This window comes from Cupressus sempervirens, chromosome 6, assembly GCF_028749045.1.
Source record: "Cupressus sempervirens isolate cs-2001-9-10 chromosome 6, ASM2874904v1, whole genome shotgun sequence".
NCBI classification, from domain to species: Eukaryota; Viridiplantae; Streptophyta; class Pinopsida; order Cupressales; family Cupressaceae; genus Cupressus; species Cupressus sempervirens.
Window position 1 is genome coordinate 442,866,234 of NC_143123.1, and position 22,149 is coordinate 442,888,382.

Genomic DNA, 22,149 nt, shown 5'->3' on the forward strand with positions numbered 1-22,149 from the left:
CCAAGTTGCTCAATGTATACCTCTTCTCCAAGTTTACTATTTAGAATGGATGATTTGGCATTCATCTTATACACATGTAAATTCTTGTGTGTTGCATATGCCAAAAACGTTCTTACTACTTCTATTCTAACAACAAGTGTAAATGTTTCCCCAAAATCAATTCCTTCTTGTTGTGAATAACCTTTACATATGAGTCTTTCTTTTTTTCTCACAAGTTCACATTCATCTTGTTTCTAAATACTCACTTAGTTCCAATAACATTCTTACCCCAGTGTAATGAGACTTGACGAGTCTAACCAGGACTGTGCAAGTTCAAGCTAGAGTCACCATTTCTGAGGCAATTTACCTCTAGACTCAGACTTGACTGAGTCTTGGCTGAGTCCACTTGGACTCATCAGAATCACCGAGTCCCAAGCCTAGGACTCTGGTAGGTGGCCAACACATAAAAAGTGAAATTTTTAAAAAAATCATTATTTTAAGTTTCCTTTTTTGGTTGTTATAACATCTAATTGACCTAAAAAGGTCATTCCACCATTTTCTTATACTCACAAGAGAGAGGAAAGAGTTAGAGAAGAATATTGGGGTTTTGAGAGAGAAATCAACAAACCGATTAGCTCTCCCATATCAGTTGCTAATGGTTTGTGCAACTTTATAGCTTGCACTAAAGCATTGAGAGGAGCTTAAGGGAGCATTTGGAGGAGGTTTCTACAAACTTGCATTTCCATTGTTTGACTTTATGCAAATTTGAATAGGTAAGCTACAAGTTGCATTTCTTTGTGTTGTTTTGTAATATGTTTTAAATTTTTACATTCATATTTTTTACTTCTCATTTTGTTTACATTTTTGGGTCTCTACTACTATTATCTACTATTTAGAATCTAGATTTATTCTAATTTATGTTGATGACAAAGTAAGAAGGCCCTAAAGTTTAAAAATCTGATTTGATGCTAACTTTTTTCTATTTATAATATATTCATATTGCAGCAGGCTAGCAACAAACACATTGAAATTTGACATAATGCCTCAGTGTGAGGGAAGTGGAACTAGGCCTGCATTTAACCCTAATGCAAACCCAAGTGCAGTAGCAAGGGATAAGGCTTGGAAACATGCCATCCTGGGGCACAAAAAGGGAGTTGGTACATGTTGGCATTGTAGTGTAGTATATAATGTGGGAGGAATAAATAGATTGAAGTATCACCTAGCAAATATACCTAGACATGATGCTAAAAAATGCAAAGATGTACCCTAAGATTTTATGCGAGACATGCAAAATCTTCTAGAGGAAAACATAGAGAAAAAAAAATTGAAAAAGAACACCAAGAAGAAATGGCACAACTAGCCCAACAGGGATCTTCTAGTTTTCATTCTCCATTATCTCCTACTCCACCTATGGATGCCATTGCATCTACAAGTGTGACCATTGGGCCTCACATTTGGAAGAAAAGATCAACACTTGATTCCATGTTTGCTCCATGCATGGCTCCAGGTGCACAACCATTGCTTTAGAGCATGAGTTGGAACAAGGAGAAACATGAGTATGCAAAATTGGAACTTGGAGACTTCATCTACAACAACATTTTATTTAATTCAGTAAAGTACTTATTTATTTAAATTTAAATTTATGTCTTCTCTTGCTTTCAAAGTTTCAACTTTAAACTTTAAACTTTCAAGAGACAATAATATTATTATTTTGTTTATTTTAATTTGTATTTTTTTTTCAAATTTATTTATAATATAATAATTTGTTTAAATTTAAATTTTATTTAATTTTCTTTAGGTCCCCTTATTGGCAAATTGGAATCTATGCTGTACCTACTTGTGGTTCAGGCTTCAAAGCCCCTAGTGCTGACAAGCTAGGAGGCCCTATTTTGAACCAAAGTGTGGTTTATGTAGAAGATGCAATCAAGGAGCAGCATGAGGTGTGGAAGATGAATGGTCACACCATCATGACTAATGGTTGGACTAATAGGAGTAGAACACTCCTCAACTTTCTTGTCTCCTCATTAGGTGAACCCTAATTGTACTTAGAGTCTTAGACATTAAAAATTTAGAAGTAGAACTTGTACTTAAGCGATTAAGTTTATAAATTATGAATTTATAAATTATGATTTATCATTCATCATTATACTAATTTATTTCTTTTTCTTCAGATGCCATGGTTTTTTTGAAATCAATTGATGCCTTAGGAAAAACAAAAAATGTTGAATATCTTTGTCAGATAATAGATGAAGTGATAAAGGATGTGGGTGAGGAAAATGTGGTGCAGATAATTATAAATAATGTAGCAAATTATGTTGTTGCAGGAAAGCTTCTTATGGAGAGACACCCTCACATATTTTGGACCCCTTGTGCTACTCACTACATGGACCTCATGTTAGAGGATCTTGGTAAACTCCCTTAGATAGAAACAATTATAGAACAAGGAAGGAGTGTATGCAAATTCATATATAATCATACATGGGTCCTCAACCTCATGAGGAAACACAATGAGCAAAAGGAGTTGTCTCGTCCAAGGGTCACTAGATTTGCAACCAATTTTCTCACATTGAAATCTTTGCTTGATTCAAAGAGAGGTTTGAGATGCATGTTTGTTAGTGAGAAGTGAATTACACCATCATAAGTAAAAACCACTACAAGGATTGATGTAGCTGATCATGTTTTTGGTGAGGCTTCTTTTTGGACACTGAATGTTGATATTGTGATGGTAATTCTCCTTTTTGTCCTCATTTCAACATTTTTTTAAACGAAATTATGTTATAAATTATTGTTCATTTTTTAAAGAAAAAACTTAATGCTGATTATTTCTCTTCCAACTTTCATAATGATTGTAGTTTGTAAAGCTGCTTGTTGTTTTCCTATGAATTGCTGATGGAGAGAAGCCCTCAATGGGCTACATTTATGAGGGCATGGATAGGGTGAAGGAGGCCATTCACTCTTTTTTTGTAGGGAATCGAGATAGGTATAGGCCTATATGGGATATCATTGATATACGTTGGCACAATCTACTTCACAAGTCTATACATGCAGTGGCCTACTTTCTTAATCCAACATACCAATTCAGCCCACATTTCAAGGGTGATGATGAGGTGTGGAGTGGTCTCTACAATGTTATAGAGAGAATGTCACCTAATTCAATAGTTGGAACAATTGTAATCTATGAGATTGAGTTGTTTAAGAAAGATCACAGGGACTTATTTGCATGAGAATTGTGTAAGAAAAATAGGACAGAATTGATGACTAGTACAAATATTTGATTCTACATCCTAATTTCTAATTCTATTACCATTTTAATTTGATAAATTCAAAGTTATTGATATGATTCAAAGTTTTCTTGTTTCAGATGCATGGTGGGAGATGTTTGGCACAAAGGTGCCAAATTTACAGAGGATTGTGATTTTTATCTTGAGCCAGACATCTAGTGCATCAAGATGTGAACATAATTGGAGTATATTTGAGCACATACACATGAAGAAGTGCAATAGGTTGGCAGTGAAAAAATTGAATGATCTTGTCTTTGTTCACTACAACCTTTGCCTTTACCATAGACAGATCCTTGGCACCGATACATCATCGATTGTATTAGAGAATGTTGATCCTCATGTAGAGTGAAACACAAAGATGGCTGATCCTATATTTAGTGATGAAGATTTGGATTGGGTAGATTAGGTGGATCAAGAGGCTGAGGTAGTAATGATGGTAGTTAAGGAGGCTAGAGCATGAGGAGACAAAGTACAAGACCTTGAGGCTAGGAGTGATGGATCCTATTCTGATGATGAGGATTATGTGGGTGAGGACAAGGATGATGATGAGGATGAGGATGAGGTTCAAGCTCAACCTCACACATAGGGAGAGAGGATGACTCTACAGTCTTCCATGACTTATCTTAGGCACACTCCTAGGAGGACATAGACTACTATGAACCTTAGTCTTCTAATTGTTATTTTGATATATGTTTTGAACTTTTGATATCATGGATTTCATAATTCATGAATATTATAGACATTTGAGTCTTTGACACTGGAGTGTTACTATGTTCATTACTTTAAGTTTATACTTTATAGTTTATAACTTTATATTGTGTTATTCAAAATTTTCCTTCAGAAATTTACTTTTATACTTAAGTGATCTATGCAAAAATTGTGTATGTGCATTAAGTAGCTTCTATTTATCTCAATTATTGTGTATTTGATGTTAATTGACTAAAAGATGCATGAAACAATCTTAAAATCCTTTAAAATCTTTGAATTTCATGGGTTTTTCAATTTTCCTAGTCCTTGTCGAGTCCTTGTCGAGTACAGTCACCGAGTCTGAGCCTAAGTCAAATTTTGACTTTCTAAGTCAGAGGCAAGTATGACATAACTATGTCTTACCCATAGGTCTAGGAACCAATTCCCATGTATTGTTCTTTTTTGTAACCCCCTGCTTGAGAACCCAAAAGAAATAAACCTAATATGTTACAAAGTTTTATTAACTATATTTTTTTGAAAATTTAAACATAAAAGAAACAATTCAGAAGCAATATAAACAAACACAATATTTACATAAGTGTAATTATAATACATATTTCATTCTTGAAGCATTCCTTCATGTTGAGTCATGTTTTAGAAAGTGTTATTAATAAGTTTAAGTCTCAATTACAATATCCCTGATCATAAAGAAATAATAGATACACCATCTCATTGGCAAAATCATGAATACATCTAATGAATAATCTCTGCTAAACATGTCACACGATATGCAAGAATAGATACAAGTACATCAAGATACAAGATACATGATAACTTATATACCAAAACTAAAGTAGAAGTTTCCAATATAAGAACAAGAATAATAATGGTGCAACTACATCAACAAACATCCAACATTAGCCAATCTAAGGGGGAACCAAATGGTAAAAAGTCACTACCTCTTGACCGTGTGGTCACCTGACCAGGATCCCACTCCCACTATGCAAGAGAGATAATGAATGATTTACATACGAATAATCAAACCATAAAACTATCCTAGGCAAGGAATCCCGATAGCCAAATTTACCTCAAGGTTACATAAACTAATAATAAAGAAAAGATAACCAAACTTGAAAAGACACTCATCCAAACTAACATAACATACCAAAATCAACAACAGATACAAAGTACAAATCAAATATCAAAACCATAATGATACAACCACCTCCGAATCAATGTCAAGTCTCATAAGAAAAATAACCAATAGATAACAACTATCGTCAATAAAAACAAATCACCAATCACTAACTCCAACAATAAAAGCACCACCAATGAATAACTGACACTCATCAATAAAAGTCAGTTGTTAATGATAATTGACATCCAATCAATAAATAATAACTCACAATAAATACACTATTAAAAGTAACATCCAACAAGTACACCACTAGTGGTAAATATAAAAAAACCATGAAGGAGAATCAAGCTACATACTATGGAATGTCATCACACAAGCCAACTCTAAGGTTAACCTAGTAGTCTCTTAGGACCATGCCCTCAAAGTAACTCTATGCAAAACCAAAATACCCTCTTGTGAAGACAAGGAAACTAGTCACACCCCTCAATGTATCATCCCATTCCCATTCTTAGCCTTTACAAGTACTCAAGGCATGGACGAGGTAAAATCTCTAACCTATCTTTTAAATTTATCTCAAGGCATGAGAGAGGAAAGTGTTTTAATTACTATGTTGTCACTTGCTACACAACTTACAATGAGTTACATTGTCAACCATTTTGGGCTCCAACCCCAGTACAAGCCACTCCCATAGACATGCACTTAAACTACATTCCCCAAAACTCATAAACCACAATTATGTCTCATACAACTGATCAAATTTGGTTTCTTAACACACAACTCAAAAATAACATTGGTTCGCAAAATCCAAGTTCTCATAAATGCTCATCAAAATAAATCTCAATTTGAACGATAAAATATATCATGACATCTAGTCAAATAATCATAAACGAAACCTCAAAATGCCTCTGGTGCACATCCTATCTTAGCCAACTAAAAAATCCACAAAGAAAAACCATCACAAAAATAAAGATCACAAGACTATGAATAGAATATAAGAAATTACATAATTTTTAATCATATGGTTTAATTGCATGATTTTCTATTGTTAGATTGACCTGTAAAGATGTGTTTAGAAATAAAGTAAGAATATACATGTTAAGGTAAATTGTTATGTTAATATACTTATTTAAATCAATATGTATTTAAATGTCAAATCTCTTTGCGCATATAAAATATCATGCAACATTATCATGTTATTAATTTAAATAATCTTAAATCATAAATGATTTAATTAATAACATAAAGATATTTTATTAGCTTTAAATATTGATACCAATTCCATTTCTAAAATATTACTATGACTTCTATCTAAGTCTAATATTAATATTTACTTTTACTTTAATTCAATATGACTCTACAAATAACTCAAACTTGAAATTATAATTATAATTAAGTTATTTACAATTTCTCTTATACTATTCAAATATTCATAACTAGATGATTATATGGTGAACTCCACTACAACTTCTCTTAAAATATAACTAAATCACAATTTTATAGTTCTTTACTATATTAGTTGGGTAGATTGTGTTAAATTGTTTTTGCATCAATGCTTCGAATCACACTCTATTCCTATAGCTCTTTCACCCTGATGATGGATTGTGGAAACACAATTTTATATTTATTAACTTATAACTCCACTTGCATTAATAAATATATAACAAGTTATAACTCAGTAAGAGTTTTAAAAATAATTAATATTAAAAACTCACTCATAAGAAAGTAAGTAGTATTTATTTATTTTATTTTTCAAATAAATATATTTTTTAATTTAATTTTTAAAAATAATTTTAATTTTTTTAAAAATTAATAATTAGTCATAATTTTTTTAAATAAATCCAAAAATTCTATTATATTTTTATAAAATAAAAATAAACACATGATTAGTATTTTTTTGCATGTCTTTGATCTCTCAAAATCATGCAACCATAGTATACTTAGTTTTCTATGTTTAGTATATTTGTTTTCACATGGATGTAGAAGTTTAGTTAAAACATGCTTTCCTCTCAATTAATTTTTTGCTTTTCTAATCAATTTTGCAACCAAATTATTTTAGATATAAGAGGAATATTTACCTTTATTTAGAAAATTCAAGTTAATCACATGGTTCTAAAGAAAAATTTAAAGTTGAAACCCTAACTATTCAATTTGTTATTTTTTCCAATTTTCTATAATCAAAATTTTCCTATAGTAGAAAGCCTCTTAAAATTATACAGTAATAATAATTTTCTAAATTTTTCTATAGCTTTCCTCATTCAACTTTTCTTGATTAATAAGTTTTTCCTTTTCAAAATCTATAACATAATTCTTTATCAAAAAATGAATACAATAAATTAATAAGCATTATGCAAGCACCTGGTAAGACATGAAGTAGACAAATGTTTCAACAAAATTCTACAATGAGTTTTCAAACCCTACTTCAAAATCATAGCTAAAATCTAAGACAATCTGTGAATGCATGCAAATTCAAATCCTCTGAAACTTTCAATAATTCTTTTGCTCTAATTCCAAATTTTGCTCCCCAAAACATGTGTATCTCTCAAATGAACTACAAACTCTCTAATAAAGAACCATAATCCTAACTAGAGTTTCTATTCTCCAATATTTCAAATGCCACTAACTTTATTAAAATATTAATATTCTAATTGTTTAATCCTTTCATGCATATTTAAAGGATTATTTAATTATAAAATTATTTTCTTTTCTTTTCCTCCACTTTACTAATTAGTGCAAGCACTATTTAAAGTGTAGTTTATTATTTAAATTAATAATTATTATCAAGGCTCATTATTATCTTTAAACTAAAACATATTTAATTAATTAATTAATAATTAAATGTCATGATATTTTAATTTATCTTTAACCAATTTTCCATATTAGACTTCCAAATTAAGTCTTTTATATTAAAGCACATGCTTAATTAATTTTTCATTAATTAAATATGTTCTTATTTTAATATTTTCTTTATAATCAAATACTATTTAATAATTCTCAATATTCTACGATTATCCCAAACAGTACAATTCAATCATTTACCAAATAAATCACATAGCCAAATCCACATAAAAGCAACATTATCAAAACTCAAGATTAAATAACATAGGCAAAGATAAACTCACTGGTTTAAAAGGGTGGAAAGTCAGATACATGTCCTCCTTCTCAAGATAAGTAATTAGGATATGGATGGGATTAGACTTGAACATTATCTCCCAATTCTTTCCATTGAGTTATTGCGATAGAACACGCTCATCTTGGCAATTCAAGGAAGTCAATGCCTGATACTTCCAAATCTGTATAAAAGATGAGCATGTACACGTGCATATATATCTAAGCTAAATAGGAAATGATAGGGAGAGGTACATTGTGTAGATCTTGACTAGCATGTGACTATGACTCCCTACCTCAACCATATCGGGCACACCAAATATCAATGTAAAATAGACATACACACCATACACATGCAAGTATGAGGTAAGTATAATAATAAATCCTAAATATAAATAACATCATATTCTAACATGAACATCTCATCATTATGATGACATAATAAACATCTTTCTAAGATAGTACACCATATGAGAAAATCATAAAAGTAATTTCATTAACTAACTAAGAGCAATTAAAGCATCATCACTGCAAGTAGGAAATTATTACAACCTATCATAATCAATTGCTCAACATGTCAAAGTATTGCATTTCAAATATGAAATAAAAGCTAACACATCTATAGAAGAATCATATAGAGATTTTAACAACTAAGTCTATAATGATAGAAAAGGAGGGGTATTACATCCTCCTCCCCTTAAAATAAGCTCACTCTTGGAAGCCAACTATTACTACTAAGGTAACAAAAATGAAATATATAGCCAGAAAATAGCATTTAAAATACCAAGTGTTATGAATCAAAGTTTTATTTTCATAATTCTATTGTTTTCAATTTTGTTCTTTATATTTTCTTTTGATAATTCTTGTTTTTTGATCTTGTTCAAAGTTTAACAACTTGTTAACTAATGACACACAATATTCCTAGAGCTCCCAATGTTGAAACTTGGACTCTGATACTAGATGTAATACCCTGCTCGTGAACCCAATAGAAATAAACTTAATATGTTTTTGATTAAGTAAAATAGGTTTTTTACAAGGGTTCATGAAATCCACCAGTTAACTACAGAATACTACTAAAAGTTTAGGTCTAGCAACCAAGAAACATAATAAATAATAGGCCATACCCAATCATCAAATGTAAACAAAAAACATATGGCCAAAAGCTAGGGAATAGACAAAAAACTAGGAGCATCTATTGGGGTACCAATTCTTTGGCCAGCTCCAATTTCTTGAGCTCTAGCTCTCTCATGGCCTCAACCTCATCAATCTTCGATTGGCTATCATCTGGAGAAACCTCCTCTTCCTCTTTTCCACTCTCCTTCTTTTTCTCCAGCTCTCACCCTACAAAGAATCATCCTCATCAACCACCCCGGTTTCCTCTCAATCCTTTTCTTCCTTCCCCTTTTTGCTTTCCCCAATCATCGAGTGTAGCTGAATGATGTTATGATTAAGACCTTTTATTATGTTGAGGCTCTGGTTAGCCAAGCTATGGAGAGAGCTCTCCATCCTTTCCACTCTTTATTGAATCTCAGAAACCCTTGCATCCAGCTTCCTTATTCTAACATTCTCGTCCCCTAACCTTTCTTGCCTTTGCATCCTGAACTTAATCTCTTCAATTTCATGGAAAATCCATTTAATGGATCGAAAATTGTCCTTCAAAATGTTGTGGGCATTTTTTAGGAGGTTCATCCCCATTTCCCTTGCATTGTCACTAAGAATCACCAAAGCCGAGTCAATGAGCTCCTCCAATTGAATTTTGCCATCCATTCCCTCCAAAACCTTTGAGTGGATATGCTCTCTTACTAGACCCATTTTTGCAGTGCTAGCATGAAAGTTCCTCCATGCAATTTTCCTTCCCTTTACATCAAGAGTAATAGTGGTTTAAGTTGATCCCTCTTCCTCTTTTCTCTCTTCTAGAGCTTTGATAGTGCTCTTCTTACCCTTACCAAGTGCCTTCTTAGCATCCCTCTCACCACCTCTTTTACTTTTGACCAAGATGTCATCCTTCTTGCTTACTTGAGCCTTACTAGTGCCCTCCTCTCTCACATTTCCCTCCTTATCCATGTCCATCCCCTCTTCCTCATCATTGAAATCCTCCTCCAAGTTTTCTTCCTACTTTATCCTTCTCTCCATTTCTTTTCTTGGATTCTTTTTCTTCTTCCTACCCATATCCCTCATGATTTTAGCCACCTCCACGTCATCATCCAAGTGCAGACTAGCACTATCCTTCGTATCCAAAGGGAGGTAAGAGCTCTTCGTCTCCTTAGAAGAATCTACCTTCTAGGCAATAGCCCTTCCACAAGTTTGAGCTTTAAAATGCTCATATATGAGTAATAACAAACCCTCATGGAAGGTAGGATTAGTGTATGCTTTCTTCTTAAAATCCATAATACTCTTATTTGCAAAGAAAAACAAGTAGAAGGGGATGAAAATATTTGTTCCATATCTGAAATGGTTTAGGATAACAAAATGTTGGGTTCGAATATTGTCAAACCTTGTGTTGAGTGTTATGTAGGATATAGTTGCCCTTAAGAAAAACCTCCATAGTTTCTTAATAGATGTGGGCTCATAGTAGGCACTAGTCTTCACTAGTTTCTTCATCTACTTTGCATCCTTTGCAAAGTCTTTCACCGCATTAAGAGATATTTTCTTATCCCTATAGAATTTTATGCCCTAATTGGGAGAGTTAATGACCTTGAAAATGATCCCTTCATTGACCTAGAAGCTGATCCCATCAATCTTCACCTTCCCATCTCTCCATGTCTTAACCATAAGGTTAGTTATCTTCAGATCTTAGCCATGAATTTTTCAATGAAGGACGAGATGCCACCTTCCTTCAACTTCTACCACACCTTTGATCACCTCTTCCACTTCTCTACTTCTTCCTTTGGCTCTCTATGATGCCTCTCCCCTACAATTATGTTGCAAAAAGAAGAACAAAAACTCTATGTTCTCTAAGCATTGTGAGCCGAACATTGGTTTTTCTCACAAAATTTTTACTTGCCTCTAGCCTTAGTAAAGAAATAGTAATAGTAATTACCAATTTCCCATAAAATTATCCATAAAACATGCCATAAAGCCCCCTAATTATGATGCCTTTGAATCGGCCTATGCCAAGCTTTCATCACTTTACAAGTTTGATTGATAGCATTAACTACCAGTAATACACTTTATGTTGCCCATCCTCCACTGGATTCTCTCCATCTCAATTAAACTTTTAGCAGTTGTCAAAAATCCCTCACCACTAGGCCATCTGTGTGACATGTCCCTCCTTATTGCCTCATTAGCCATCCAATCAACAACCACATTTCCCTCACGATAGACATGTGACACAAAGACCCTTTCGAAGGAAAGTAAGATAATATGTTACAAAGGTTACTAAACTATATATTTTTAAAATTTAAACAACATTAAAGTAAAAACATGGAAATAATATACATAAACACAACCATTAGACAAATGCAATTACAATACAAATTTCATTCTTGAAGGGTTCCTTCATGTTGACTCATGTTTAAGATTGTTTTATTAATAAGTTTAAGTCTCAATACGATATTCCCAATCTTAAAGAAGTAATAGATACATCATCTCATAAGAACAAGCATGAATAAAAATAATACAATGAAATATATCTAATTAATAACATCTACTACACATGTCATAGGGCATGCAAGAATAGATTCAAGTACACCAAGATACAATATACATGATAGCTTATATACCAAAACTAAAGTAGAAGTCTCCAAGATGAGAATATGAATGATAATAGTGCAACTACATCAAAAAACATCCAACATTGGCCAATTTGAGTGAGACTCAAATGGTAAGAAGTCGCTACCTCCTAATCTTGCGGTCATCTAATCAGGATCCCACTTCCACTACACAAGAGAGATAATGAATGATTCACATACAAATAATCAAATCATAAAACAATCCGAGGCAAGGAATCTTGATAGCCAAATCTACCTCAAGGGTAAATAAACTACTAATAAAGGAAAGATGACCAAAGTTAAAAAGACACTCATCTAAACCAACATCACTACCAAAATTAAACCAAGTACAAATCAAATATCAAAACCAAAAAGATACAACAACCTCCAAATAAATGTCAAGTGTCACAAGCACAATAAGAAATAGATAAAAACTATCATCAATAAAAGTAAACCACTAATCACTAACTCCAACAATGAAAGAACCACCAATGAATAGCTGACACTCATCAATACACTACAACATTTAGGGTCAAATTGCAATGGCGATGTAGTTTGTGTTGATTTTCATGTTTTCTTTTGCAATTGTCCTTACCATCATCACAATACTGACATTGGCATCATAATTGCGACACCCTATGATTATAAACAAAAAAAGAAGAAAACATGACATAAATAATTCATCATTTATTTTGATTTTCGGGAGTTATGTGAGAAAGAGGGTTGAGTTGTATGAATGAGGGTGGAGAGCTGTGAACGTTGTTGTCCCCTTCGTTGCTATGATCTTTGCATTTCATTGTTGTGATCTCTACATTTCATTGTCATGACCTTGGTCTATGATTTTGTTGTTGTGATCTCTACAGTTTTTTTTTGTGCCCTTGCTATGCGATTTGGTTGTCATGCCCTTGTGATCTCTACATTTTGTAGTCATGGCCTAGCTCTGCAATTTGGTTACCATGCACTTATGATCTTTTCATTTTGTTGTTGTGCTCTTTCTCTGTGATTTCATTTTCATACCCTTGCTTTGTGATTTTGTTTCCATGTTGTGCCCTTCTGATCTATTTACCCTTGCTCTATAATTTTGTTGACATGCCCTAGCTCTGTCATTTTCTTCAATGGCTATGTAAATTTTTGTTTCTTTTCCTTCTAAACAGGTTTCTCTTTATATTTCCTTCTAAACATGTATATTTAGAGATCTATTTTAAGGTGCTTATTACATCTAGCACAAAAGAAAAATTTATCCAGTTGCATACATATTCCAAAATCCAAATAATAAAACAATAAAACTCACTCAACCCATGCTAAGTGACTTACCTCAAGATCCTCCACAAAAATAGTGCAGACCAAGAAAAAAGGACAGAGTTCACAAGAAATTTTACAAAAACACATCATAGTAGATATTTTTAGAAAGAAACTAGCCATAACCTAGTAAATTGAGTCTAGTTGCTGATTAGTTGGGTTGATTACAAATTTGTGTAGAATTGTCATCATATTAGGTACAATAAAATGGACAATCAGTTGTTCCCATCTATTATGATCAAATAAAGTTTTCCATGGTATTTCTACAAGCCACATTTTGTATGAATATTACTCATAAAACCAATCAATTCCAAAAATTCTAGTCTCTTGAGGCCTCTTGCCCAATTGTTCACGTGCTTCTCTATGTTTCCATATTGTGCATATTCTGCGATTATTGTATTCTATGTAATTATCACTCTACTTTTTATCCATCTCATGGGATCACGTCTCTATTGACACATTATAAAAAATGATTTATGGCTCCCTTCACTATGGTGCCTCTGTAAGCTTTCTCCATTCTACGTTAGTATGGTGTCCTCTAGTTCCAATGTGATGCTTGCCAATGATTAACTTTTGAATGAAAGTATACACAATCTTTTTAACAAATATCATGGTAGCATTCTATAAAATAGTTTACGTGCCTTGTCTATACTGCCTGATTGATGAGTTCTCACTAAGAAGTGTTGTTAGAAAAGAAGCTTCACATTTATTTTCATTCCTCACATATCATTGTTCGATACTGGCTTCTTATCCAGTTTCTACAGTCACCCTTGCATATGGATTATTTTGAAGCTGATTTTTATTTTGTTAATGCTCAATATTTCATGGCTTGATGTGAATCTTTAGTTTAGAAACCCAATTTGTGAGGTGGTGATTTAGAGACTCCAAATCTCCTCCACTAAATATTTTGGAAATATTCTATATGGGTTGTCATCGAAGAGAACGAGTCACAAAAGGTTTGAAAGCTATCCAATAATTGTATAGGAATGATCTTTGACCGTGGGCTAGAAATTGAATTATTTTGTCTAACAATTCATATGCATTTTGATTATTGTTACATTCTTGTCTAAAGAAACCTTTATAGATTTGAAACAACAAGTTTACATCAAGCATGAAACACCAATCTCTAAAAAATTATGTAGTGTCCTATTGGGTTGGGAATATGATTTTTTGTTCTCCTAAACATCACCACAATGGATATCAAAAAATCATCATCTTCAAAACAACATGGAATAAGGTGACACCAAGTAGTATGTAATAAAACCAATGTTGACTTAGAGTATCTTGAAGTAAATTGTGATGAATCTCCACTGAATAGATTTGATCAAACACTTGGCATCCCTATTTATCGAATTGTAACTTATCGAGAATTTGGTATATCTGTGATTTCTCTCATATGGAAAATAAGGCATGTGGAGCAAGGTCAAGTGATGTGAGTTGGAAATGGGGTATAGATCATGGCACAATTCTTAAGGCTTTGAATCTCCAATACCAAATGGTCATACATGTGCACATATGGAAATAAGAGACACCATATGCCTTCCCATGTGGTGGCTCTGAGTCATTTAGAGGTGATATATGATAGGACAAAAAATGAAGCTTGGATTAGATTATCACTTATATTCCTCAAAACTTCAAACTCACCGAACAATAAGATTCAACTTCATTTGTGTATGATCACTAAATAAGATAAACCATGCACATTATCCCTTATCATCTAGAAAATTCAAATCATTAAGAGGTACATGCTATTGGCTAGGGCACCAAAATCAAGGTCAAAATGGTTTGAGATGGTTCATCTTTGAATGCTTCCAAGAATTTGTAAGAGTTATTCTCATTACTAGAAGATATACTTTAGTGAAGAGTTGAGTGTAAGGAGTTAAAGAAGAAAGTTCTTCTTTTTTGTAAATACAATAATCGCAAGGCTCCCATTATATCCTCAATATTGTCTAGATGTTGTTTCTATCGTGTAATCTCTTTCTAAAGCCATTCCTTCTCTTTCGCTCTCATGCCTTAAATTTTGATTATCAAACTTTTGAATATCTGCCTCTACCTTATCTAAAATCAACTTCACATTGTGTTGCAACTTTGGCATAGGTGTTTGATCATCAATGGATTTCATTTCAACATTCAAATTTTCAAGATTGGTCAACACCTTCACTCATGGACCTCTCATGTCAAGAAATTTATGTACTATTTCAACAACATTTTCTTGCTTATGAGCTAACTATTCTTCAGGCCCATGTTCTTGTAAAACATTAATATTGTTGAACAATTGTAAACTCTTAGAAAGTGCAATGTGGTTATCATGTATGTATGTATATATAATAATGAATAATAATAATAATGTTTTCATGTATGCCAAAATAATAACTAACATTACCATTGGATCATATAATAATGAAATAATCAACCCAGTTAATTAGCAACTAGACCAATTTAACTGGTGTTTCCAATGTCATAGTAACTACTGCAACACTTTCTTGGATTCTATCTAGTGGCTCCCATAATATTCTCTATGTTGTCTAGTTGTTGTTTCTATTGTGCAGTCTCTTTGTAAAGTTTCTCCTTCTCCTCCTTTTGAAGTTGTTCCTTCTCCTTCGCTCTTGTGCCTTAAATTTTGATTATCAAACTTTTAAATATTGTTGGAAATACAATAGGGAAAGTAAACTTTGAGAGAGGGGGAGGGGGTGGTGGTGAATTAGGCCTTCAAAACTTTTACTATTAAAGCATTCACCACACATCCATCTCACAATTTGCATGTAAACTGAAATAGCTTGCTAAACATATTCATTCATAGCATGAAAACAATAAACATTCAACACATATATGAAATGAGATATTTGGTTACCAATAAACCCTCCATTGAGAAGGTAAAAATGGGATGGGGATGACATCCACAAATCTTCACTATTGCAATTGTAAAGTGTATCTAATGAAGGTTAGAATGTTTGATCATAAACTATGATCTACCCTATGAAAGGTCTACCTTGTTAAAGGCTTGTAAGATTGTTAGATCTTACCCTGTTAAAGGATTTCAAAACCCTATTAGAAGTGTGCCTAATTAAAGGACTTAAACTTAAAATGAAGTAACTTCCATGTTAAAAGATTGATAACAACATGTTAGGACTACTCTATTAAGAGATTTAATTGATTCACCTATTAGAATGTCTTAGTAATGATCCTTTGGTAAGCACTTTGCTGCTAGATTAATAAAACCTCTTTGCACATGTATCCTTGACCCTCTCTGATTAGATATCTCACTTTTGTCCTCTAACTTCCTTCCTTTGTTCTCCTCTAACTGATTCTACAATTCATATCTCAATTAGCAACTCCTTATCCACCACGAATGCTCTATTTTTACGTGCAAACTTCTCTCTTTGAACATACAATGTTTTAGGGTTTGCCTTCGTTAAGAAGACCTAGGTGACTTAGGGTTAGGTATGAATCAACGACTATGATTCACCTTTTTTCTGCTTAATCCATCTCTTTAATTGATAGTTTGCATGTATCGTATAGGGATCCTCAATATAGATTCATTGTTATCATTTATAATCACAAAACAATCCTTAAGTTGGCTAAAAAATGGTTTACATAGAAGTTTGTACCATTACAAACAATTATGTCCAAAACTATTTTATTTGGCAATTGAAGTCTCTAATGCTTGGCATCCACTATATCTTCAATGGTGTAACTTGATCTTTGAATGAATCAACATCCATTGATCACTTGGAATCAACTACTTAATTGGCACTTGAGTGACTCGACACTTACTACTTACTCGACACATACTAATGCTCGACACATGCTATATATTTTTCTTGACATGCACTATCTGACAACTTAGACTCAACATACATTACTTGTTTGACATGAACTAAGTTTTTTCTAGTAAATGACTTAAGTTTATTGTCACTCATATGTTAAACACAATCTAAGATTAACAATCTCCCCCTTTGACATGACTGGAAAAAAGACTTGGTCATGCATGAATAACCATAACTTATGAGCATAATTTAGATGATCTCTATTCGATACTTGGCTTACATAGAAAATTACAAAACTTCAAAATTTTGCAAAACTTGTGACTTATCAGTCATACCTTAAAAATTTTATAAATCCCCATGAGCTGATTGTCTTGTGCTAAATCTAAATACTCCTACTGAGTAAATTTGCTTCAACTTTTGTGTTCTATTTCTGTACTAACTCCTGCTTAGTTTGGCTTGGTCAACATATCATCTCGATTTGTGTAGGAGCCTAGTTCACTTAGTCATTATAGACACTACTATTGATACTCAGCACCAATTATTTATATGAACTCTTTGCTTAGTTCTTGCCTCAAATATTTCTTAATGAATCTTGATTTATGCAGATATGGACTTTTAACACATATTATGTCAAGAATTAGTGAATAATGTAGCACTCAAATGTACAGTTCCTTACATACCTTCTTTGCTTAGTTAGAAGTAGTGTGATTGCCTAATCCATTGGATTGGGTGACATCGACTTCACTAGCTCCACTACTACCTAGTTCTTCCTTCTTTCTCTGGGTTTGATTCATCTAGTTCTTTGTCATCTCAACAATCTTTCACCTTTTCTTTATTTATTGCTAGGTGTTGGTGCTCTAGTTATGCAATTTCAGCTTACATGTCCAATGTTGTGATAGCTACAACAAACCAAACTTCCATTCATCAAAATCTTGGATTTTCCTCTAAAGTATGTCCTTATGAATTTTTTTGTAATATTACCATGTTCTCCACAATAATGAAAATTGTACCTTGTGTTATAATCCTAATTCTGGAAGTTACCTTACTTGGATGCATTTTCTTGATTCTTGATTGTAAAACTAGGTTTTTCCTTAGAATTGCATTCTTGAGCTCTATGTCTATACTTCTAATAGTTGTAGCAATATCATTCAAATCTAGGTGCAACATGTGTATTTTTGGCTTTGGATCTACATTCATGTCCTTGTTGTCCTTGCTTCTTGTAATTAAAATAGTATCCATTGAATTTTGGTTTAGGATTTGCTTACTAGTCTTACTTCTGTAGATATTTGTTGTATGCCTTGGTTTCCCACAATGATGACATGTTGGTTTGTTGTGCTTTGGCTTTGCATTCCCTTTTTCTCCACTCTTTGATGATTCTTCTTCTTCAGTAGATGAAAGGTGCTTGGTATATCCTAGTCCAAAGGTGTCATTAGGTATTCTTGGTGATCTCATTAGCTCCTCAAAGTATCTCACAGCTTCATTAGGTTTTTTCATCCTTTCTATGATCTCCTTCTCAAATCTTTTAATTCATTCCTTAGATTTTCAATTTCCATGTCCTTTCTATTCAATTCTTGATTTGCATGTAACAATAGATTCATCATATCTAGTTGATTTTTTATGAGTTTCTACACATTAAATGTCCTTTCATCAAGCCTAGTAGCTATTTGTCTCTTGTCTTCTTCTAAAATTATTTTTTCTTCCTCAGTTTTCCTTTTTAGTTTAGAAAATTCACATAGTCTTACTAATGGGATTTCACGCTCTCTTTTAAATCCTTTAAGCTCTTCATTTAGTATATTATTTCTCTCCAATAGGCATGTTATTGCTGCATCACTTTCATTGGAATTGCCATTCTCAAGTAGTATGTTGGTATCTTCTTCTTGATATAGAGTGTCATTATGTTGGATAGCCCATTCTTTTCTTCTCTTCAAGGATTTCTTCAACTCTTCTTTTGCTGCATCAAGCTACTATAGTATGATCTGTATGTCAAGCTTATGATTCTCAATGATCTTTCCCAACTTATAAGCCTCATCTCCAAGATCTTAACTCTTAAGTGGTTAGAATTCTTCTAAGAGAACAAATCTTTGATACCAATTGTTGGAAGTCTATCGGAAAGTAAGATACTGGGGGGGGGGGGGTGGGGGGCGTGAATCATGATCTATAAAATCTTTTACCTTCTTGAAACAAATCAAATGCATGCACCTTTAACTCATCTCACATCACCATCATTAATTATATAATCATAAAATGAAAAATATTTAACTATTCACCACATCCATAAACACGAAAGTAAATATAAACACATAGCACAAAAGATTTGGTTACCCGTAAACCCTCCAAGGTGAAGGTAAAACTGGGGTGGGGATGACACCCACAAATCTTCACTACTGCAATAATAAAGCATGTGCATTAAGGCCACATTGTTTGATTACTTCTGGTGATCTACCCCATGAGGGGTCTACCCTGCTAAGATCTTACAAGACTTATTTAGTCTACCTTGAATAAAGTATTTAGTCTACCTTGAATAAATGATTTAAACTTACAACTAAGTAAGCAGTCTATTAGGAGATTTGTATAGGCCTGTTAGGACCACTCTATTAAGAGATTTACCTTGATTCACCTGCTAGAATGTATTGGTACCTAATCCTTCAATTAACACTCGGGTGCTTGGTTATGAATCTCCTCTCTTCAATTTTTATATGATTGCCTATATGATAAACTCTATTGTGTCCTTCACTACTAGGTTTCTTCTCCTAGTCTTTGCTTCTAACCATCAAACATAGCCTCTTTTGTACATAAACTTCTCTCTTCACTCTGTAGCTTTTTCTCTCTTGATTTAGGGTTTAGATCCTTCTTAAGTAACCATCTGGAGAAGGTCCTAGATCATGATCAATGATTCATATTTCTCCCTTTTTTCGCTTAATTTTTCCATTTTTCTAATTGGTTACACTACCTTCATATGGATTAATGATCTCTAAAAAATATGTAAAAAACTCTTTAGTTGTCTCAATAATCATTAAATCATGTATAGAAGCTAGCCAAAATAGTTTACATTAGTGTTTGTGCCATTCCAAACACATATACCAAAACTGTTTTACTTAGCACAAGAATACTATGATGCTCAATCATGACTAATACTCATGTTGTCACTTGGCTTCTGAATTCTTGGTACTAACTATTTGACTTGGCATAAATAGCCACTTGGTACATATTGGGGTGCTCATCAACCTAAGACTTGTTTGGCTCAAACTGAAATCTAGACAAATCCAAATACATAATTCAACCTTCATTGATTTGCTTGGTCGCAATGATGACTAGCCAAATCTGCCTAGGAAATGACCAAGTGTTTGACATTGATAGTCAACATGACTCAGAGATCAACATGTAAGTCCTTTAAAGAAAGCCACTATGTAATAATGACAAGGAGTTATAAGGTATATATTATCTTTGGTTAAAATCCTCTAAATAGGCCACACTAAAAATGTGCATGTAAACCTCTAACACGGTTGGCTCCTAACATATCTCACTTCATAAGATTGAAATTTTTGGGTTCTTGGTACCCAAGTGGTTTTTTCGTTTATAGGGTTTTCACGTTAAATATCTATGTCAAAATGTGTGAATTATTATGTGGTACAAGTTGATTTTCATCTTATTTACATATTGCTACAACTTGATATAAGCTAAGCTAATACTCTGATACTCGATAGAGTAATGAACAATGAGATAATAGTTTGACTTGTGAAAAGATTCTAAGTTTGACATGAGATCCTAAATGCAATTATCAAGTTGTTGCTATGAAAGTTTATGAAGTTTGAATTGGCACTAAATTGTTTTAAAGGCATGTGGGATCTACATATAATAGATTCAAACCCCCCCAACCCCTTATTTATCTAACAACAACAACCGTAGTGGTTAAAAAGTGGTATCAGAACTTGGTCATAGGTTTGAATCCTTGGATGTCACAATGAATAATTTTGGAAGTGGGATTGTTGTAGTGGGCCAACATCTCACTAGAGTCACTATATGATTTAATATCCTTCTTTATCTTTTATAATTCTAGGGGTCCTATTGAGCATTAACAATTCAATCTTTTGGTGCAACAACAACCCTAGTAGTTAACAATTTCTTGATTAGTAAAGCATGATACAAATTAGAGAAGAATCAAGAGTGCATGAAAATATTTAAAATTCATTATATTAGGTTCATATAAAGAAATAGAAAGACTTGATATAATATCCTTTCTAAAACACAATTGTTTTTCAATTTATATCTTCAATTTGTTAACTATTCTTCTTGAATCATTTAACTAACAAGCAAGAGGATAGAGTGTTGCTTGCTATAGATAAAAAATGGGGAAATAAAAAACATCAATTCAACAAAAATACGATATGTTTAGCCTAAATATATTTGGGATGGGAAAAATAAATCTCTCCATTAAGAAAAATAATCTAGGTAAAGAAAACACCATGATGATGAATTACATTCCAACAAAATACACATTGATGTTTGAAAGATTAAATATTAAAAATATTTCTAAATCATTTGAGAGAAAATATTTTTTCCCTAATACTTGGGAGAAGTTAGGCCATATGAGTCAATGACTACTTCATCGTTATATGTTCCTAAATTAAAATAAACAATAGTTTGAATCTTGAAGATTTCACTTTGATAAAAAATTTAACATTAGATCAATCATGACATGTTTAATAGATATGTAATAAACTACAATGACATGGGTGAAATAGGTTTCTTGCTCAATAGCAAATGAAATAAATCACTAGCAAACAATCAATTTTCAAATTTGTTATAATAATTATGTAGCTTAAATTTGTGGGTTGAAAATAAATATTTGTACCTTATCTATCTCTATTATTTTGTCCTTGCTTCCAACAATGTTTCTCCTAGAGATGTGTTTCTTATCGACCAGTCCAACTATACCTAGATAACGAACACTATTTTGAAATTACACTTAATGAATCCCAAGCTATATTTGGCAAGAAGTCCACTCCATAGCTCTCCAATAATTAATTAACATGTTGGTGTAGTTGTGTATATTTTAGATAGTGAATAAACTAAATGATAGTGAATGTATTCAATTCCACAATTTGTCATCTTTGAATTTTCTAGAGGCATGCAAATTGTGGTTTCATTAAAGAAAAAGCTTATAAGTAGAAATCACATTTTCC